General features: G+C 42.7%; 1 protein-coding gene across 6 annotated transcripts in view; it reads left to right on the top strand.

Moving 5' to 3' along the window:
• LOC140467299 (chemokine-like protein TAFA-5) overlaps positions 1-19,553 on the top strand; it is a 343,804-nt gene that overhangs the window by 238,543 nt on the left and 85,708 nt on the right. The window lies entirely within an intron of this gene.

The following is a 19,553-nucleotide window of genomic DNA, read 5'->3' as shown; positions in this document are numbered from 1 at the left end:
ACTTTCTGTGAACCCACTGCCCTTTAAATATCCCATGTCAGATTTGCTATCCTTCCTTGATCCTCAACTCACTTCTACATAAAACATAGAACATAGAAGAATACAGCGCAGTACAAGCTCTTTGGCCCTCAATGTTGCGCCAATCCAAGCCCACCTAACCTACACTAGCCCACTATCCTCCATATGCCTATCCAATGCCCGTTTAAATGCCCATAAAGAGGGAGAGTCAACCACTGTTACTGGCAGGGCATTCCATGAACTCACGACTCGCTGAGTAAAGAACCTACCCCTAACATCTGTCCTATACCTACCACCCCTTAATTTAAAGCTATGCCCCCTTGTAATAGCTGACTCCATACGTGGAAAAAGGTTCTCACGGTCAATCCTATCTAAACCCCTTATCATCTTGTACACCTCTATCAAGTCACCCCTAAACCTTCTTTTCTCCAATGAAAACAACCCCAAGTGCCTCAGCCTTTCCTCATACGATCTTCCTACCATACCAGGCAACATCCTGGTAAACCTCCTCTACACCCGTTCCAGTGTCTCCACATCCTTCCTATAGTATGGCGACCAAAACTGCACACAATACTCCAGATGCGGCCGCACCAGAGCCTTATACAATGGCAACATGACCTCAGGACTCCGGAACTTAATTCCTCTACCAATAAAAGCCACTACGCCATATGCCTTCTTCACCGCACTATTTACCTGGGTGGCAACTTTCAAAGATCTGCGTACATGTACACCAAGATCCCTCTGCTCATCCGCACTACCAAGTATCCGACCATTAGCCCAGTACCACATCTTTTTGTTACTCTTACCAAAATGAATCACCTCACACTTAGCGACATTGAACTCCATTTGCCACCTTTCTGCCCAACTCTGCAGCTTATCTATATCCCGCTGTAACCTGCCACATCCTTCCTCACAGTCAACAACTCCTCTGACTTTTGTATCATCCGCAAACTTGCTCACCCAACCTTCTAACTCCTCCTCCAGATCATTTATAAAAATGACAAACAGCAATGGGCCCAAAACAGATCCTTGCAGAACACTGCTAGTAACTGCACTCCAAGATGAACCTTTACCATCAACTACTACCCTCTGTCTTCTTCCAGCCAGCCAATTCCTCATCCAAACCTCCAACTCACCCTCAGTGTGGGCGGCACGGTGGCACAGTGGTTAGCACTGCTGCCTCACAGCGCCGGAGACCCGGGTTCAATTCCCGCCTCAGGCGACTGACTGTGTGGAGTTTGCACGTTCTCCCTGTGTCTGCGTGGGTTTCCTCCGGGTGCTCCGGTTTCCTCCCACACTCCAAAAAATGTGCCGGTCAGGTGAATTGGCTAAGCTAAATTGCCCGTAATGTTAGGTAGGGGTAGATGTAGATGTAGGGGTATGGGTGGGTTACGCTTCGGCGGGGCGGTGTGGACTTGTTGGGCCGAAGGGCCTGTTTCCACACTGTAAGTAATCTAATCTAATCTAATGCCATACCTCCGTATTTTTTGCAGTAGCCTACCATGGGGAACCTTATCAAACGCCTTACTAAAATCCATATACACCACATCTACCGCTTTCCCCTTGTCCACCTCCTTAGTCACCTTCTCAAAGAATTCAATAAGGTTTGTGAGGCACGACCTACCCTTCACAAAACCATGCTGACTATCCTTGATCACATTATTCCTGTCCAGATGTTCATAAATCCCAACCCTTACAATTCTCTCTAAGACTTTGCCCACAACAGAAGTGAGAGTCACCGGCCTATAGTTACTAGGGTTATCCCTACTCCCCTTCTTGAACAAGGGAACCACATTTGCTAGCCTCCAGTCTTCTGGCACTATTCCTGTAGACAACGAGGACATAAAAATCAAGGCCAATGGCTCTGCAATCTCCTCCCTTGCTTCCCAGAGAATCCTAGGATAAATGCCATCAGGCCCAGGGGACTTATCTATTTTCATCCTTTCCAGAATTTCCAACACCTCTTCCCTACATACCTCAAAGCCATCCATTCTACTTAATTGTGACTCAGTATTCACATCGGCAACAATGTCCTGTTCCTGAGTGAATACTGACGAAAAGTATTCATTCAGTGTCTCCCCAATCTCTTCAGCCTCCACACGCAACTTCCCACTACTATCCTTGACTGGACCTATTCCTACCCTAGTCATTCTTTTATTCCTGACATACCTATAGAAGGCCTTAGGGTTTTCCCTAATCCTACCAACTAAGGACCTTTCATGTCCCCTCCTTGCTGATCTTAGCTTTCTCTTCAGGTCCTTCCTGGCTACCTTATAACTCTCAATCGCCCCAATTGAACCTTCACGCCTCATCTTTACATAGGCTGCCCTCTTCCATTTAACAAGGGATTCCAATTCCTTATTAAACCACGGCTCCCTCACACGACCCTTTCCTCCCTGCCTGACAGGTACATACTTATCAAGGACACTCAATAGTTGCTCCTTGAACAAGCTCCACATATCAATTATGCCCTTGCCTTGAAGCCTACTTTTCTAAGCCACGCATCCTAAGTCATGCCTCACCGCATCATAATTTCCCTGCCCCCAGCTATAACTCTTGCCCTGCAGTGCACACTTATCCCTCTCCATCACTAAAGTAAAAGTCACTGAATTGTGGTCACTGTCCCCAAAGTGCTCACCTACCTCCAATTCTAACACCTGGCCTGGTTCATTACCCAGAACCAAATCCAGTATGGCCTCACCTCTTGTTGGCTTATCTACATATTGTGTCAAGAAACCCTCCTGCACACATTGGACAAACACCGACCCATCTAACGAACTTGAGCTATAGCTTTCCCAATCAATATCAGGAAAGTTAAAGTCCCCCATAACAACCACCCTATTACTTTCACTCTTCTCCTGAATCATCCTCGCAATCCTTTCTTCTACGTTTCTAGGATTATTAGGAGGCCTGTGGAAAACTCCTAACAGGGTGACCTCACCATTCCTATTTCTAACCTCAGCCCAAACTACCTCAGATGGCAAGTCTTCATCCATCATCCTTTCCACTGCTGTAATACTATCTTTGACAAGCAATGCCACATCTCCCCCTCTTTTACCCTCACTTTTGACCCTATTAAAACATTTAAACCCTGGAACCTGCAACAGCCAATCCTGTCCCTGCTCTACCCATGTCTCCGTAATAGCCACAACATCGAAATCCCAGGTACCAACCCACGCTGCAAGTTCATCAACCTTATTTCATATACTTCTTGCATTGAAGTATACACACTTCAAGCCACTTTCCTGTTTACAGGCACCCTCCTTTGAGATTGATGCCATGTTCCTAACCTCTATACACTCCAGGTCCTGCACCCTAAAGCTACAGTCTTGGTTCCCATGCCCCTGCAGAGTTAGTTTAAACACCCCCAAGAGCACTAACAAACCTCCTGCCAAGGATACTGGTGCCCCTCAGGTTCAGGTGTAGACCATCCTGTTTATAGAGGTCCCACCTTCCCCAGAAAGAACCCCAGTTATCCAAATACTGGAATCCCTCCCTCCTGCACCATCCCTAGAGCCACGCATTTAACTGTTCTCTCTCCCTATTCCTCGACTCTCTATCACGTGGCACAGGTAACAAACCAGAGACAACAACTCTGTTCGTTCTAACTCTGACCTTCCAACCTAGCTCCCTGAAAGCCTGCCTAACATCCTCAGCCCTCCTCCTACCTATGTCATTGGTGCCAATGTGGACCATGACTTAGGACTGCTCCCCCTCCCCCTTAAGGACCTGGAAAACACGATCAGAGACATCACATACCCTTGCACTTGGGAGGCAACATACCAAACGTAAGTCTCTCTCGCCCCCACAAAACCGCCTATCTGTGCCCTGAACTATCAAGTCCCCAATTACTATTGCTCTGCTCTTCTCCACCCTTCCCTTCTGAGCAATGGGGACAGGCTCCGTGCCAGAGGCCTGAGCCCCATTACTTACCCCGGTAAGTCCTCGCCCCCACAAGTATCCAAAACGGTATACTTGTTCTTGAGGGGAACGGCCGCAGGGGGTCCCTGCACTGGCTGCTTCCTCCCAGTCCCCCTCACTGTCACCCATCTGTCTGCAATCTTTGGAGTTACTACTTCCCTAAAGCTCCGATCTATGACCCCCTCTGCCTCCCGAAAGATCCTAAGTTCATCCAACTCCAGCTCCAGTTCCCTAACACGGTCTTGGAGGAGCTGGAGATGGGTGCACTTCCTGCAAGTGTAATCAGCAGGGACATCCATGGCATCCCTCACCTCATACATGTTGCAAGAGGAACATTGCACTGCCTTCACTGCCATCCCTCTAAAAGTAACCCTTTTTTAAAAAAAACTGGGTCTAAAGAATAGAACAAGCAAAATGCAGCACTTAACTACTTTCCACAACGGGTCTTATTATTAGGTTAGAGGAGGAGGGCGGGTGGGAGGCACTACCTCTGTAGTGCCTCGGGTTCTTCTCCTGCGCGCTTTTATAGGGAAAATACCTACCCAGGTAAGCTTACGCTATACCTGCTTCTGGGTCTCGGCTGCCCCTCTGGTCATCGTCACTTCCCCCTGCTGCTCCTGCTCTTTCTGTGAAGAGAAAAAAAAACACCGCTGCCCGCTACCGGTAAGTAATTTTAAAACAAACTGTCTTACCTTAACTGCTGCTCGCACTCAAAACTTCTCTTCTCTCATTCAACAATCACCTCGGGAAACTGCAAGAATGCTTGCAACTTGCATTTATTGCCAAAGTTCCGGTACAATGGATGGCATTATCAATTGATGATAGCCTTAAGCCTTCCTCCAGTACCTTCCTGGCTCAGTTGCAATTTTGTGATATGGGAATTATACCTTTGAGAGATAAGTAGGGTTACCTTCCTTGCAACTGCCTGATGCAGCATTGCCTCAACTTCATCAGACTTCCAGTAGGGGGCAGGGTCTAGGCTACATCGATTTTCCATTCATTTCATATTTCTCCGCCATTTAATATTTCTGCTACAACCCGAGATTTCACTTGAATTTGCCTTGAAGAATCCTTCAATAGTCTCATGTAGTCTGTGATCATTTTTTTACCTCTTAACACAGCAAAGATGACATTGTTATTAAAACAACTGTCCATTGATTTTTCTCTCTAGTATTGTTTTTACTGCTCTCTGGGCAGTGTTAATGTCTTCTGCAGAGTTTGACACCTGTTCCTCTTCTCTGGAGAGCTTTTTAAGCTGGTCAAAATATTTCTGCTCAAGTCTAATTTGTCACTCCACATGGCTCATTACGGGAAAGTCAAAATGCCTAATGGCCTTGTAACACGTCCACATTGTCATTAGTTAGCATGGCAGACAGGTGAACTAATAACATAATTTTCACCCTTCCTTAAGATGAAGCCACCTGGCAGAACAAAGTGCACAGTTGTGCCATTAGTTTGAAACTGATGAAGCTGGTAAAGTTGTGATTTATTTGGATCTACATGGCATGCTCATTGTGTATACCAAGTTAATGACGTCCCAAAGCACCGTTTTTGAAAAGCACAGTTTTTTTGCAACTGAGAAGTCCCTTCTTTCTCTTTCCCCTGATTAACACTTAAAGATGATTATGGGCAAAATACTTGGCTGCAATCTTTCCTTTTTTTTTGTCATGTGTAATCTGTTCATTCCAGAGCATGCTAAAAAGATCGATTGGGCAGGGTGATTTGTGAACAGCCCATTCCTCACCCTCTGTGTTATTGCACATGTGTGCACTTGGAAGAATATTTCTTGGCTCATTTTATCTCATAAATATCATGAGAAATAATGCAGTTGGTAGAGTCAGGTTTCTTTTAATATGTAGTAGAGGATGTTTGCTTGCAGTAATCCTCATTAATTGGTCTTGCACTGCCATTGTGAAATATACAACATTTTTCTCTCATCATGATTTTTCACTCGGGTGGCATGGTGGCTCAGTGGTTAGCACTGCTGCCTCACAGCACCAAGTACTTGGGTTTGATTGGACCCTCAGATGCAGTTCTGTGTGGAATTTGCACATTTCCTCGTGTCAACGTAAGGTTTCCTCCAGGTGCTCTAGTTTCCACCACAGTCGAAAGATATGCCGTTTAGGTAAATTAGATTAGATTAGATTAGATTACTTACAGTGTGGAAACAGGCCCTTCGGCCCAACAAGTCCACACCGCCCCGCCGAAGCGCAACCCACCCATACCCCTGCATCTACCCCTTTACCTAACACTACGGGCAATTTAGCATGGCCAATTCACCTGCCCTGCACATCTTTGGATTGTGGGAGGAAACCGGAGCACCCGGAGGAAACCCACGCAGACACGGGGAGAATGTGCAAACTCCACACAGAGAGTCGCCTGAGGCGGGAATTGAACCCGGGTCTCTGGCACTATGAGACAGCAGTGCTAATCACTGTGCCACCGTGCCGCCCACAAAGTCACATTTTTTTTAAGATTAGATTACTTACACTGTGGAAACAGGCCCTTTCGCCCAAGCCACCACCCCCCAACACTACAGGCAATTTAGCCTCGCCAATTCACCTAACCTGCATATGTCTGGATTTGTGGAGGAAACCAGAGCAGACCCACATAGAGAGAATGTGCAAACTCCACACAGAGAGTTGCTTGAGGCAGGAATTGAACCTGGGTCTCTGGCGCTGTGAGGCAGCAGTGCTAACCACTGTGCCACCGTGCCATTAGCCATGGTAAATGCAGGGCTACAGAGATAGGGTAGGGATCAGTCTGGGGTGGGGTACTCTTCAGAGGGTCTGTGTAGGCTCAATGGGTAGAATGGCCTGCTTCCACACTGGAGGGATTCTATGATTCTGTAATGGTGAATATATTGAAAGAAAGAGGTGATGATTTTCAAATGCTTACAAGTAGAGAGAAAGAAATAGATAAAATAAATGAACAAATTAAACACCTGAGAAATTTTCTTTCATGGGATATGGATATCACAAACAAGGCAAGCATTTTTTGCTTATCCCAATTCCCCCAGAATTGAGTACCTTGCTCAGACATTTCAGAAAATAGTAGGCCAAACCAGGTAAGTATGGCAGATTTCCTTCTCCATGTAGGGCAAAAGTGAACCAGATTATCCGAATTGATGATAATTTTCAGGGAAATTACACCTGAGGGTAACTTCATTGAATTTAAATTCAGCTAACCGCCTGCATACATGTTAGATCACAGATTACAATTTGTCCACTGAGACGTCAGGGAACTTTAATAAACCTTTAACTTATCATTTGTGACAATGCTGCCATTTTAACAACACTACACTGTCCTCGACTTTTTTTTCCAGAGAGGTTGTAAAAGCAGTGATTCTGAAAGTTCTAGGTTTGAAGGGTTTTAGGGCCAATTTGGTTATAGCTAACAGATACTGCCCCAAGCAAAAGCCTTTCAAGTTTTAAAAAAGACAGTTATACAATGAAAGAGGAGTGGCCACTTCTCCCAGCTCAGCTTTTATCTGGTTTGGTTTGGTTTTTAGTAGTCTGGCTGTTCACTGAATGCAGTCATTTGTTGTGAAGTCACTGGATTCAAAGAAGCAGGTCCATGCTGATCCTCCCCCTCTCTCTGACATCTCTCCTGTAAGACCCTATGTTTGATTTTACATTTTGTGCCAAGGGGTATTTATGGGGTTTTTGCAAGTATTTGGAACAGCATCATAAAGTTGGGGTAATCTGTTGGGTTTTTGTATAGGTTAAGTTATTCGGTTCTCTGTTTTTTTTTGTGTTTCATTTGGTAATCTTGCTACTTTCCTGAAATGTTTTGAGGGGGTCTGGCCTGGTCCATAGCAGAGGGGGGATCCTTTGTGGGAGTTGGTCTATAGTTCCAAATTAGGATTAGGTTGCTGAACTTGCAGGCAGTGAGTGGTAGGTGTTAGTGTATTTTGTTCTGGAAGTTGATTTTGGTTGTTTTGAACAATGCTTGGGATAGCAATGGCTCCTTCAGTCACCAAGAGTTTTCTGGGGTGGAAGAAGTGACCTTGGGGGTTTTTCAGAAGGTGATTAAGGTCAAGCTGCTGGAATTAGCAGGCAAGCTGGAGTTGGAGCTGCCTCCTTCCATGAGGATAATTACATCAATAGCTCAGCATTTAGATTTGCTGGAAACACCATCAGAACCTTTGGAGATGGCTACAATTCAATTGAAAATGAAGCAGCTTCAGTTAGAGGCAAAAGCAAGGAAACAGCAATAGAAATGAAACGGTTTGAATTACAATTAAAATTGGAGAGTGAAGAGAGAGTAACTGAGATAGAGTGAGAAAAGCAGAGAGAGGAAATGAAGTATGAGAGGGAAGTGAACTTCAGAAATTGGCACTTAGACAGGAAAGTCAGCATAAAAGGTTGGAAATAAAGGCTGAAAGTAACCTTACTGAGGAAAAGAATTAAATTGGCAAGATTAGCATCTGAGATGATTGACGATTATAAGTTGGTCCATAAAACATGGTTTGGCTTCCAGAAACAGTTTCAATCTGTGAGGTATAGAAATCGGGGAAAAGAGAAATTCTCATGTGGAAAGGGAAAGGTAGATTTTGGTGAAGATCATTGGGATAACCTTCCATAAAAGGAAAAACCATTGAAGGGGAAAAAGAAGTTTATAAGCTCTGGTGTTTTCACTGCAGTAAAGTAAGCCACATGAAATCACGGTGTTGGTGGGTTAGGAAAAGAACTGGGAAGCCAGATCTAGGAAAATAGGATAAGCCAATAAATTTTGTTGGAGTGATAACAGAAAGCACAGTGAAGGCTAGAAAGCTGCACCAGAGCATATAAGCTGGTCTGAGGTTGGTTAAGGAGGAAGTTTCAGATCTTCTTAAATCATGTACCTGCAAAGATAGAGTGCAGGCCAGGAGCAGCAGGTAAAGAAGTTACAATATTAAGAGACACAGGATCCTCTCAATCTTTGATGTTGAACGATGAGGAGATATGTACTTCTGAAGGACTGTTACCAAAAGAAGTGCTAGAAACAAGGAATCATGGTGAGACAAGATATGCTCAAGTATTTAAGGTGAGGTTAGAGTGTCCATTCAAGAGTGGGGAAGTCATGGTAGGAGTATGAGACAAACTCTCAGCACCAGGAATACAATTTGTCCTTGCTAACGATATAGCTGGTTTACAGGTAGGACTGCTGACTACTGTGGTTGAAAAGCCAATGGAAACTCAGCCAACTGAAATATTGCAAGACACGTATCGTGGGATGTTTCCCGACTGTGTGGTAATGAGGTCACAAAGTCACCAGTTAAAACAGGAGAGATCAAAGAGTATAGATAAGAAGTTTGAAGTGGAATTAGCAGAGACCCTGTTTAGTCAGGTAGTTGACACAAATCAGGAGCAGATAAATGACAAAGCAGACATCTTTAGCTCAGATAAATTAACTGAATTACAGCAGAAATTTGAAAATTTAAAGCAATTGTATCAAAAGGCGTACACGGAAAGAGAATCTGAATATATTCCTGGATGTTACTATCTTAACAATGATATCTTAATGAAGAAATTGAGACCATCACATACTCAGGCAGATGAGAAATGGGCAGAGGTTCATCAATGTATCACTGGACATCGGAGTGCATCTGGGAAAATTAACAATCAGTGAAATTCACAACTAATCTTGGAGGAACTGTTGGGCAAAGTTCACAGCACAGAATCAGATAAGTTAATTGTTTTAAGTCTGTCCAAGAGAGAAGCTGCAGTAGTGAGTATAGTGGATTCTTTCTTGATTATATGTTTTTGGACATAAGTCTCTTAGTTAGACTTAAAATATAAGCGATAGCTATTAATTTAACCTGGGACAGTGTTTGTAGAGGAATAAGACGGTGTTATTTTCTAGGTCTGTAGATTGTGAAGGAGCAGAAATGGCCTTTGCAGTGATATGTACTTCTTGTCAGATGTGGGAGTTTAAAGAGAGTTTAAGGGTTACTGCGGATTATATCTGCCATAAATGCTGTTGGATGTGTATCTTATCAGATCGAGTGGATCAGTTGGAGAGACAGATAGAAGCGATGAGGAATTTGCAACAGTATGTGATGGATGGCAGTCATAAGAAGGGGCGAATGTCTCAGATACAGCCACATAGGTGGGTTAACTCCAGGAAGGGTGAGAGAGGTCGGCACCTAGGGCAAGAGTCTTTTGTGGATATACCCATTTCAAACAGGTATGCTGTTTTGGAAAATGTAGGGGGTGATGGATTCTCAGGGGAACGTAGCACGAACAGCCAAGTTTCTGGTATTGAGACTGGCTCTAATGCAACAAGGGATATGTTGGCTTCCAAGAGATCAATTGTGTTAGGGGATTCTGTAGTCCGAGGTACAGTTTCTGTGGCTAGCAGAGAAAAAGCAGAATGGTGTGTTGTTTCCCTGGTGCCAGGATCAAGGATGTCTCAGAGAGGGTGCAGAATGTTCCCATGGGGGAGAGGGGCCAGTAGGAGGTCATTGTCCATATTGGAACCAACGACATTGGAAGGGATAAGGTTGAGACTCTGAAGGGAGATTACAGAGAGTTAGGCAGAAATTTAAAAAGGAGATCCTCAAGGGTAGTAATATCTGGATTACTCCCAGTGCTACGAGCCAGTGAGGGCAGGAATAGGAGGATAGAGCAGATGAATGCATGGCTGAGGAGCTGGTGTATGGGAGAAGGATTCATATTTTTGGATCACTGGAATCTCTTTTGGGGTAGAAGTGACCTGAACAAGAAGGACGGATTGCACCTAAATTGGAAGGGGACTAAAATACTGGGAGGGAAATTTGCTAGAACTGCTTGGGAGGATTTAAACTAGTAAGGTCGGGGGGTGGGACCCAGGGAGATAGTGAGGAAAGAGATCGATCTGAGACGGGTACAGCTGAGAACAGATGTGGGTCAAACAGTCAAGGCAGGCAATGACAAGGTAGGACTAATAAATTAAACTGCATTTATTTCAATACAAGGTGTCTAACAGGGAAGGCAGATGATCTCAGGGCATGGTTAGGAACATGGGACTGGGATATCACAGCAATTACAGAAACATGGCTCAGGGATGGGCAGGACTGGCAGCTGAATGTTCCAGGATACAAATGCTACAGGAAGGATAGAAAGGGAGGCAAGAGAGGAGGGGGAGTGACATTTTTGATAAGGGATAGCATTACAGCTGTGCTGAGCGAGGATAGTCCTGGAAATACATACAGGGAGGCTAGTTGGGTGGAACTGAGAAATAAGAAAGGGATGATCACCTTATTGGGATTGTATTATAGACCCCCCAGTAGTCAGAGGGAAATTGAGAAACAAACTTGTAAGGAGATCTCAGCTATCTGTAAGAATAATAGGGTGGTTATGGTAGGGGATTTTAACTTTCCAGACATCGACTGGGACTGCCATAGTGTTAAAGCTTGAGATGGAGAGGAATTTCTTAAGTGTGTACAAGACAATTTTCTGATTCAGTATGTGGATGTACCTACTAGAGAAGATGCAAAATTTGACCTACTCTTGGGAAATAAGGCAGGGCAGGTGACTGAGGTGTCAGTGGGGGAACACTTTGGGGCCAGCGACCATAATTCTATTCATTTTAAACTAGTGATGGAAAAGGATACACCAGATCTAAAAGTTGAAGTTCTAAATTGGAGAAAGGCCAATTTTGACGGTATTAGGCAAGAACATTCAAAAGTTGATTGGAGGCAGATGTTCGCAGGTAAAGGGATGGCTGGAAAATGGGAAGCCTTCAGAAATGAGATAACCAGAATCCAGAGAACGTATATTCCTGTCAGGATGAAAAGGAAGGCTGGTAGGTATAGGGAATGCTGGATGACTAAAGACTAAAACTCCTGATGAAGGGCTTTTGCCCGAAACGTCGATTTCGCTGCTCGTTGGATGCTGCCTGAACTGCTGTGTTCTTCCAGCACCACTAATCCAGTATAAAGATTTTGAGGGTTTGGTTAAGAAAAAGAAGGAAGCATATGTCAGGTATAGACAGGATAGATCGAGTGAATCCTTAGAAGAGTATAAAGAAAGTAGGTGTATACTTAAGAGGGAAATCAGGAGGGCAAAAAGGGGACATGAGATAGCTTTGGCAAATAGAATTAAGGAGAATCCAAAGGGTTTTTACAAATATATTAAGGACAAAAGGGTAACTAGGGAGAGAATAGGGCCCTTGACTTGTTCGGACTTGTCCTACCTGCCTATCTTCTTTTCCACCTATTCACTCCACCCTTTCCTCCTTGACCTATCACCTTCATCTCCTCCCCCACTCACCCATTGTACTCTATGCTACTCTCTCCCCACCCCCACCCTCCTCTAGCTTATCTCTCCATGCTTCAGGCTCACTGCCTTTATTCCTGATGAAGGGCTTTTGCCTGAAACGTCGATTTCGCTGCTCGTTGGATGCTGCCTGAACTGCTGTGCTCTTCCAGCACCACTAATCCAGTATTCGGTTTTCAGCATCTGCAGTCATTGTTTTTACCTAGAGAATAGGGCCCCTCAAAGATCAGCAAGGCGGCCTTTGTGTGGAGCCACAGAAAATGGAGAAGATACTAAATGAATATTTTGCATCAATATTTACTGTGGAAAAGGATATGGAAGATATAGACTGTAGGGAAACAGATGGTGACATCTTGCAAAATGTCCAGATTACAGAAGAGGAAGTGCTGGATGTCTTGAAACGCATAAAGGTGGATAAATCCCCAGGACCTGATCAGGTGTACCCGAGAATGCTGTGCAAAGTAGAGAAGTAATTGCTGGGCCTCTTGTTGAGATATTTGTATCATCAATAGTCACAGGTGAGGTGCCGGAAGACTGGAGGGTGGCAAACATGGTGCCACTGTTTAAGAAGGGTGGTAAAGACAAGCCAGGGAACTATAGACCGGTGAGCCTGACCTCAGTGGTGGGCAAGTTGTTGGAGGGAATCCTGAGGGACAGGATGTACATGTATTTGGAAGGGCAAGGACTGATTTGGGATAGTCAACATGTCTCACAAACTTGATTGAGTTTTTTGGAGAAGTAACAAAAAGGATTGATGAGACAGAGCAGTAGATGTGATCTATATGGACTTCAGTAAGGCGTTCGACGAGGTTCCCCATGGGCGACTGATTAGCAAGGTTAGATCTCATGGGATACAGGGAAAATTAGCCATATGGATACAAAACTGGCTCAAAGGTAGAAGAAAGAGGGTGGTGGTGGAGGGTTGTTTTTTCAGACTGGAGGCCTGTGACCAGTGGAGTGCCACAAGGATCGGTGCTGGGTCCTCTACTTTTTGTCATTTACTTAAATGATTTGGATGCGAGCATAAGAGGTACAGTTAGTAAGTTTGCAGATGACACCAAAATTGGAGGTGTAGTGGACAGCAAAGAAGGTTACCTCAGATTACAACAGGATCTGGACCAGATGGGCCAATGGGCTGAGAAGTGGCAGATGGAGTTTAATTCAGATAAATGCGAGGTGCTGCATTTTGGGAAAGCAAATCTTAGCAGGACTTTTACATTTAATGGTAAGGTCCTAGGGAGTGTTGCTGAACAAAGAGACCTTGGAGTGCAGGTTCATAGCTCCTTGAAAGTGGAGTCGCAGGTAGATAGCATAGTGAAGAATGCGTTTGGTATACTTTCCATTATTGGTGAGAGTATTGAGTACAAGAGTTGGGAGGTCATATTGCGGCTGTACAGGACATTGGTTAGGCCACTGTTGGAATACTGCATGCAATTCTGGTCTCCTTCCTATCAGAAAGATGTTGTGAAACGTGAAAGGGTTCAGAAAATATTGACAAGAATGTTGCCCGGGTTGGAGGATCTGAGCTGCAGGGAGAGGCTGAACAGACTGGGGCTGTTTTCTCTGGAGCGTTGGAGGCTGAAGGGTGACCTTAAAGAGGTTTACAAAATTATGAGGGGCATGGATAGGATAAATAGACAAAGTCTTTTCCCTGGGGTTGGGGAGTCCAGAACTAGAGGGCATAGGTTTAGGGTGAGAGGGGAAAGATATAAAAGACACATAAGGGACAACTTTTTCACGCAAAAGGTGGTACATGTATGGAATGAGCTGCCAGAGGATGTGGTGGAAGCTGGTACAATTGCAACATTTAAGAGGCATTTGGATGGGTATATGAATAGGAAGGGTTTGGAGGGATATGGGCCTGATGCTGGCAGGTGGGACTAGATTGGGTTGGGACATCTGGTCTGTTTCCATGCTCTACATCTCTATGACCTTATGACTCTTAGTCATATTGCCAGTGAGTTATCCAACAGATTGGCACATGAACTACCGATAGGGGATCATTTAGAAGTGAGAAAAGCATAAGTTAAAATACTAAAATGTTTTTACTGGCCTGGACTGCACAAAGATGTAGTTGAATTTGCCAAATATCACGGGCAGTAATAGAACCCACACTTTTACTACCTATTCCTGCATTTGAGGAGCCTTTTACAATAGTCTTAATTGATTGCATAAAACCCCTACCTCAAACAAAAAGTGGGAATCAATATTTTTTAACAATAATGCACGTATCTACAAGATTTCCTGAGGCTGTTCCATTATGCAATATCACAGCTAAAAGGCTTGCAGATGAATTACTCAATTTTTCACAAGATATGGACTACCCACAGAGATACAATCAGATCAAGGATCAAACTTTACATCAAAATTATTCAAGGAAGTTATGAACAGCTTAGGAATAAAACAATTAAACTCTATTGTGTACCATTCAGAATCGCAGGGAGTGCTAGAAGGTTGACATCAGACATTAAAGATCATGATTATAGCTTCTAGTCAAGATAATCCAGATGACTGGGATAGGGGAATTCCATTTATACTAGCAATCAGACATGCACCAAATGAACTGATCAAATTCAGTCCATTTGAATTCGTTTTTGGGCATGAAGTGAGAGAACTGCTAAAATTAATTATCGAAGAATAGGTAAGTCAGAATTCAGAGATCACATCTTTAGACTATTTGTCAGATTTTAGGGAACAATTAAATAGAGCAGGGGAGTTGGCTAGACTGCATTTAAAGTTATTGCAGCATACAATGAAACAGGAAGCAGACAAGAAATCAAAAATATCACAATTTTGCCATTGGAGATAAGGTGTTAACGTTACTTTCAGTGATAGGTAAACTTTCAAAAGCAAGTTTACTGGACCTTATCAAGTCGACAGGAAATTGTGTGAGGTGAAATATTTGATAAGGACTCCAGACAGAAAGAAATCTCACCGAGTGTGCCATGTCAATATGTTCAAAAGAGGTTTTGACAGGCAGGGAATGCTAAAGAAGACTGTGTTACTGGTTACAACACAGAGTGAAGAATCAAGTTCAGAGGATTCTGAATTGGACATTCTTCAAATTAAATTGGACAATGAGGAAGTTGTTAAAAATTGGGATAAATTATTGAGTTACCTTCAGAGGAAAATCAAAATGACCTGAAAGAGTTATTACTATCAGATGGCGAGATATCTGGAAATAAGCTGGGAAGTACTAACTTAATTATGAGTGATGTAGATATAGGAGATGGTATTCCAATTAAGCAACGTCAGTTTAGGCATAACCCTCGAAAGTTGGCATTGGTTAAAAAGGAGATTAAAATGCTCCAAGGTAACATAGTTGAAGTGAGTTACCCACAGTAATGGTACCAAAACCATGGTACCCAGTTGTTATGTGTAGACTATCGCAAGGTAAATACAGTTACAAAGTCTAATTCACATTTGATTCCGTGTTTCGAAGACTGCATTGAGAAGGTGGGATAAGCAACTTATATTTCTAAGTTGGGCTTGCTCAGAGGATACTGGCAGGTACCTTTGTCCAAAAGAGCAAATACAATTCCGGCTTTTGTCATGCTAAATGGACTGTATCAGTTTAAAGTCATGCCATTTGGTATGAAAAATGTTCCAGCCATATTTCAGAGACTAATCAATAAGGTCATTGCCGGATTACACAATTGTGTCATATATATCGATGATGTGGTGATTTTTAATCACACAGAAGAAAACATTTGCAACATTTACCAGAATTATTCAATCCACTTCGAGAGACAGGCTTGGTGATACACCTGGCTAAAAGTGAATTTGCCAAAGCCCAAGTTACCTTCCTGGGTCATGTTACTGGACATGGACAAATAGCCCCAGGGAATGCAAACACAAAGATAATTAGGGGGTTTCCCATACCATCAACAAAAAGAGCAGTACTATGATTCCTCGGATTGACTGAATTTTATCAAAAATTTGTACCAACATTTAGCAGTGTGACTGCTCCACTCACTGAATTGCTAAAGAAAGGCGGACAGCGGACTGTCAGAAGGCATTTGACAGCCTGAAAGCTGTGTTAACCACTACCCCCAGTATTAGCCACATCTAATTACGCAAAGCCATTCAAGTTAACTATCAATGGAAGTGATGTGGGTGTCAGTGCTGTGCTCTAGCAGGAGAACAACAAGAAGATAGAAAGACCTTTCAGCTATTTCTCCAGGAAATTGGACATTCATCAGCAGAAATATTCAACAGTTGAGAAGGAGACTTTGAGCTTGTTATTGGTGTTACAACATTTCAAGGTTTAATCACCAGTAATGTATCCGAGCCAATCATATACACTGATCATAACTCGTTGAGGTTTGTGGAGAAATTTAAGGGCAAAAATTCAAAACTACTTAAGTGGGTCTTGCTGTTACAGCCATTCAATTTGAAAATTGTGCATGCGGCAAGATGAGAAAATGTAATTGCCAATGCCTTGTCAAGATCTGAATGAGAAATGGTTGTGTTCAGTGGCAGGAGTATAACCGACTGAAACAAAATGTAGTAATACATGCACGATGATTGTCAATGTAATGTGTATGTGTGTTGTAGTGTACTGACAGTTTAAGATAAAGGGGTTTTCAAATGAAGCCATCTTTTATATTGATGGTTCATTTGTTTTAAGGGGGGGAGGTATGATGACGTTGCTTCTTTAACGAGGTTATGCTGTCCTTGACTTCATTTTCTAGAGACGTCATAAAAGCAGCAATTTTGAAAGGTGTAAGTTTGAAGGGTTTTAGGGTTAATTGGATTATAGCTAACAGATACTGCCTGAAAAAAAGGCTTTCAAGTTAAGAAAAAGTTGTACAATGAAAGAGGAATGGCCAGTTCAGCTTTTTCTTTTGGTTTAATTTGGTTTGGCTTTAGCTGTCTGGCTATTCACTGAAGTTAGTCATTCGTTGTGAAGCTGTGGACCCAAAGAAGGATGTCCACATTGATCCTCCCTCTCCCTGACATCTCTCCTGTAAGACCGTGTGTTTGATTTTACCTTTTGTGCTGAGGGATGTTCTTGGGGCTTTTCGCAAGTATTTGGAACAGTATCATTTAGTTGAGTAATCTGTTGAGGTTTCAGATAGGTTAAGTTATCCTGCATTCTGTTCTCCTTTATTTGTGCTCCATTTGCTAATCTTGCAAATAATTTCTGTTTTTTTTTAAACTAAGTGGTTGGGCCAGCTGCATCACTCCTGGAATATCCACTTTACACCTGCTTAAAACAACAAGCAAAGTTAGAGTCTGGCCTACTTTCATTAAATGTTTTGAGGGAGTATGGCCTGGTCCATAACACATTGAAATGGCAGAAGTTAGATTAGAACAAATAGCACATTCAGTGTCAGCTGCGAGTGTATTAACCTTTCCCACAAATTGAACTAATATCATTAAATTGTCACGAACAGTCCATTCTTAAAAGAAAGATGATTATTAAAAACATACCATTCTTAAGCTTTCTTCTTGCATCAGTCTACTTCATCACCATCTATGACTACTTGAAACTGAGTGAGGAAGTACTAGCAGGATTCTCTAGTGGCTGGTGATCATCAAACTATGCCCCTTGAAAACATTATCCATGTAAAGGTTCATTCCTTTTTTGCATTAACAAGGACTCAAAAATTTGACTTTTACATGAGCATATACGGTAATCTATAACTTTGAAGTTACTAACGCTGGAGATTTACTAAAAATTTACTATTAATTTTGGAATTTAATGGCAGTACTTAGCATTCAGTTAGACATATGAAGTGAAAGAGGTAGAAGGGAAGTGAATGATCAGTTTGCTCCCACCTCATTGTCTCAGCTCATTGAAGCAAGCACTGGACGGACAATTAGTCATCATCTCAATTGAAATCAGCAAATGAGAGGTGAAAAGAGGTCTTCGTGCCATATTAAGAGTTTAGACATGGCAGAGCAGTTAACGCTGCTAGCAGGAAGTTGGTCATGAAGGCCCCCAGATCTCAGATGCTTCCTTATTTTCTATTAAAGGGTCAAAGAAGATGTTTAAAAATGGATAAATTGCATAGATACTGCCAGCCTCCTTCACAGAAGAAACTCTGACATAGTCCCAGCACCAAACTTTCTCTTCCACCCTCACACCAGCTCATCAGAGCTGCTGCAAAACATTGCAAATCCTATTGACATGCAACACCTACAAAACAGAAGAAATAACAAAAACTTGCAGATAATTGTATTGTTAACAAGCTCAATCATTTGTTGAATAATAATTTCAAAATGGTGGACAACCTGTTGATTTCTACTTCTGCTCACCTTCCATAATGTTGGAAATTGACATAATGGTGTTATAGTGCTGACCTGGGTTCATTACACCCTATTGTACAGCAGTCCATGATGATTGATGCAAAGCATGACTCCCCGTATGGCTTAACCATCACCTCAGAAAGGTATATATAAAAACAAACTTCTAAAGCAAGGTCACAGACCTGAAATGTACGTAACCTCTGTTTCTGTCTGTTGATTCTGCCACAACCTGCTGAAGGTTGCCAGAATTTTCTGCTTTTATTTCAGATTTTCGACATCTGCAGCATTCTACTATTCTTCCAGAAAAATATACCTTACTGCTGTAGTGGAATTTATTTTTAATTCCAGTAAAAGTTATTGTTATGAAGTCTTTGTGTGAAACTGCCAATTTGATGTCAATCTCTACTAAACTAGGGTAATCTTGCATTGTGTTTAATACTGAATTAAAATAATTCAAGTTGATTCATTATGTCTCCCTTTTTGAAGAGAGAATTAAAATTTTCCTTCCTCCTGACTTTCTCTCTTAGAAAGGAATGAAGCAATGAAGAATGTCCATCATTGGTAGATGCTGGGTAAGCTTAACCTTGGAAATGTGGTATGTCAGATATAAATTCCTGTACAAAGAAAGGACCAGACTTCAATGCAAATTACAGGCAAAAGACTATGAGTTGAGCACATATTGTACCACTAATACCACATCAGCCGTGTTTATGTTCATGAAGCAAGAAGGAGCCAATGATGTTCATAATTAGTGACTCATTATCTTTAGGTGCAAATAATGGTAAGAAGGATTGAGGATTTAGAAAATGCAGCCAATGTCAAATAAGGTTCAGTATGAAAGATGTTCAGGTATTAAGTGGCCCTCACGTGGCATGGTAGCTCAGTGGTGAGCACTACAACCTCACAGCACCAGGGACCCAGGTTCAATTCCAGCCTTCGGTGTGTCTGTCTGTGTGGAATTTGCACATTCTCCTGTGTCTATGTGGGACCTGCTGGGTGCTCCAGTTTCCTCCCACAAATAAGGATGTGTAGGTTAGGTGAATTGGTCATGCAAAATTGCCTATAGTGTTAGGTGCATTGGTCAGGGGTAAATATAGGATAGGGGAATGGGTCAGT

The sequence above is a fragment of the Chiloscyllium punctatum genome, chromosome 45, assembly GCF_047496795.1.
Source record: "Chiloscyllium punctatum isolate Juve2018m chromosome 45, sChiPun1.3, whole genome shotgun sequence".
In the NCBI taxonomy this organism is placed as follows: domain Eukaryota; kingdom Metazoa; phylum Chordata; class Chondrichthyes; order Orectolobiformes; family Hemiscylliidae; genus Chiloscyllium; species Chiloscyllium punctatum.
This window is presented reverse-complemented; position numbering and strand designations above follow the sequence as displayed.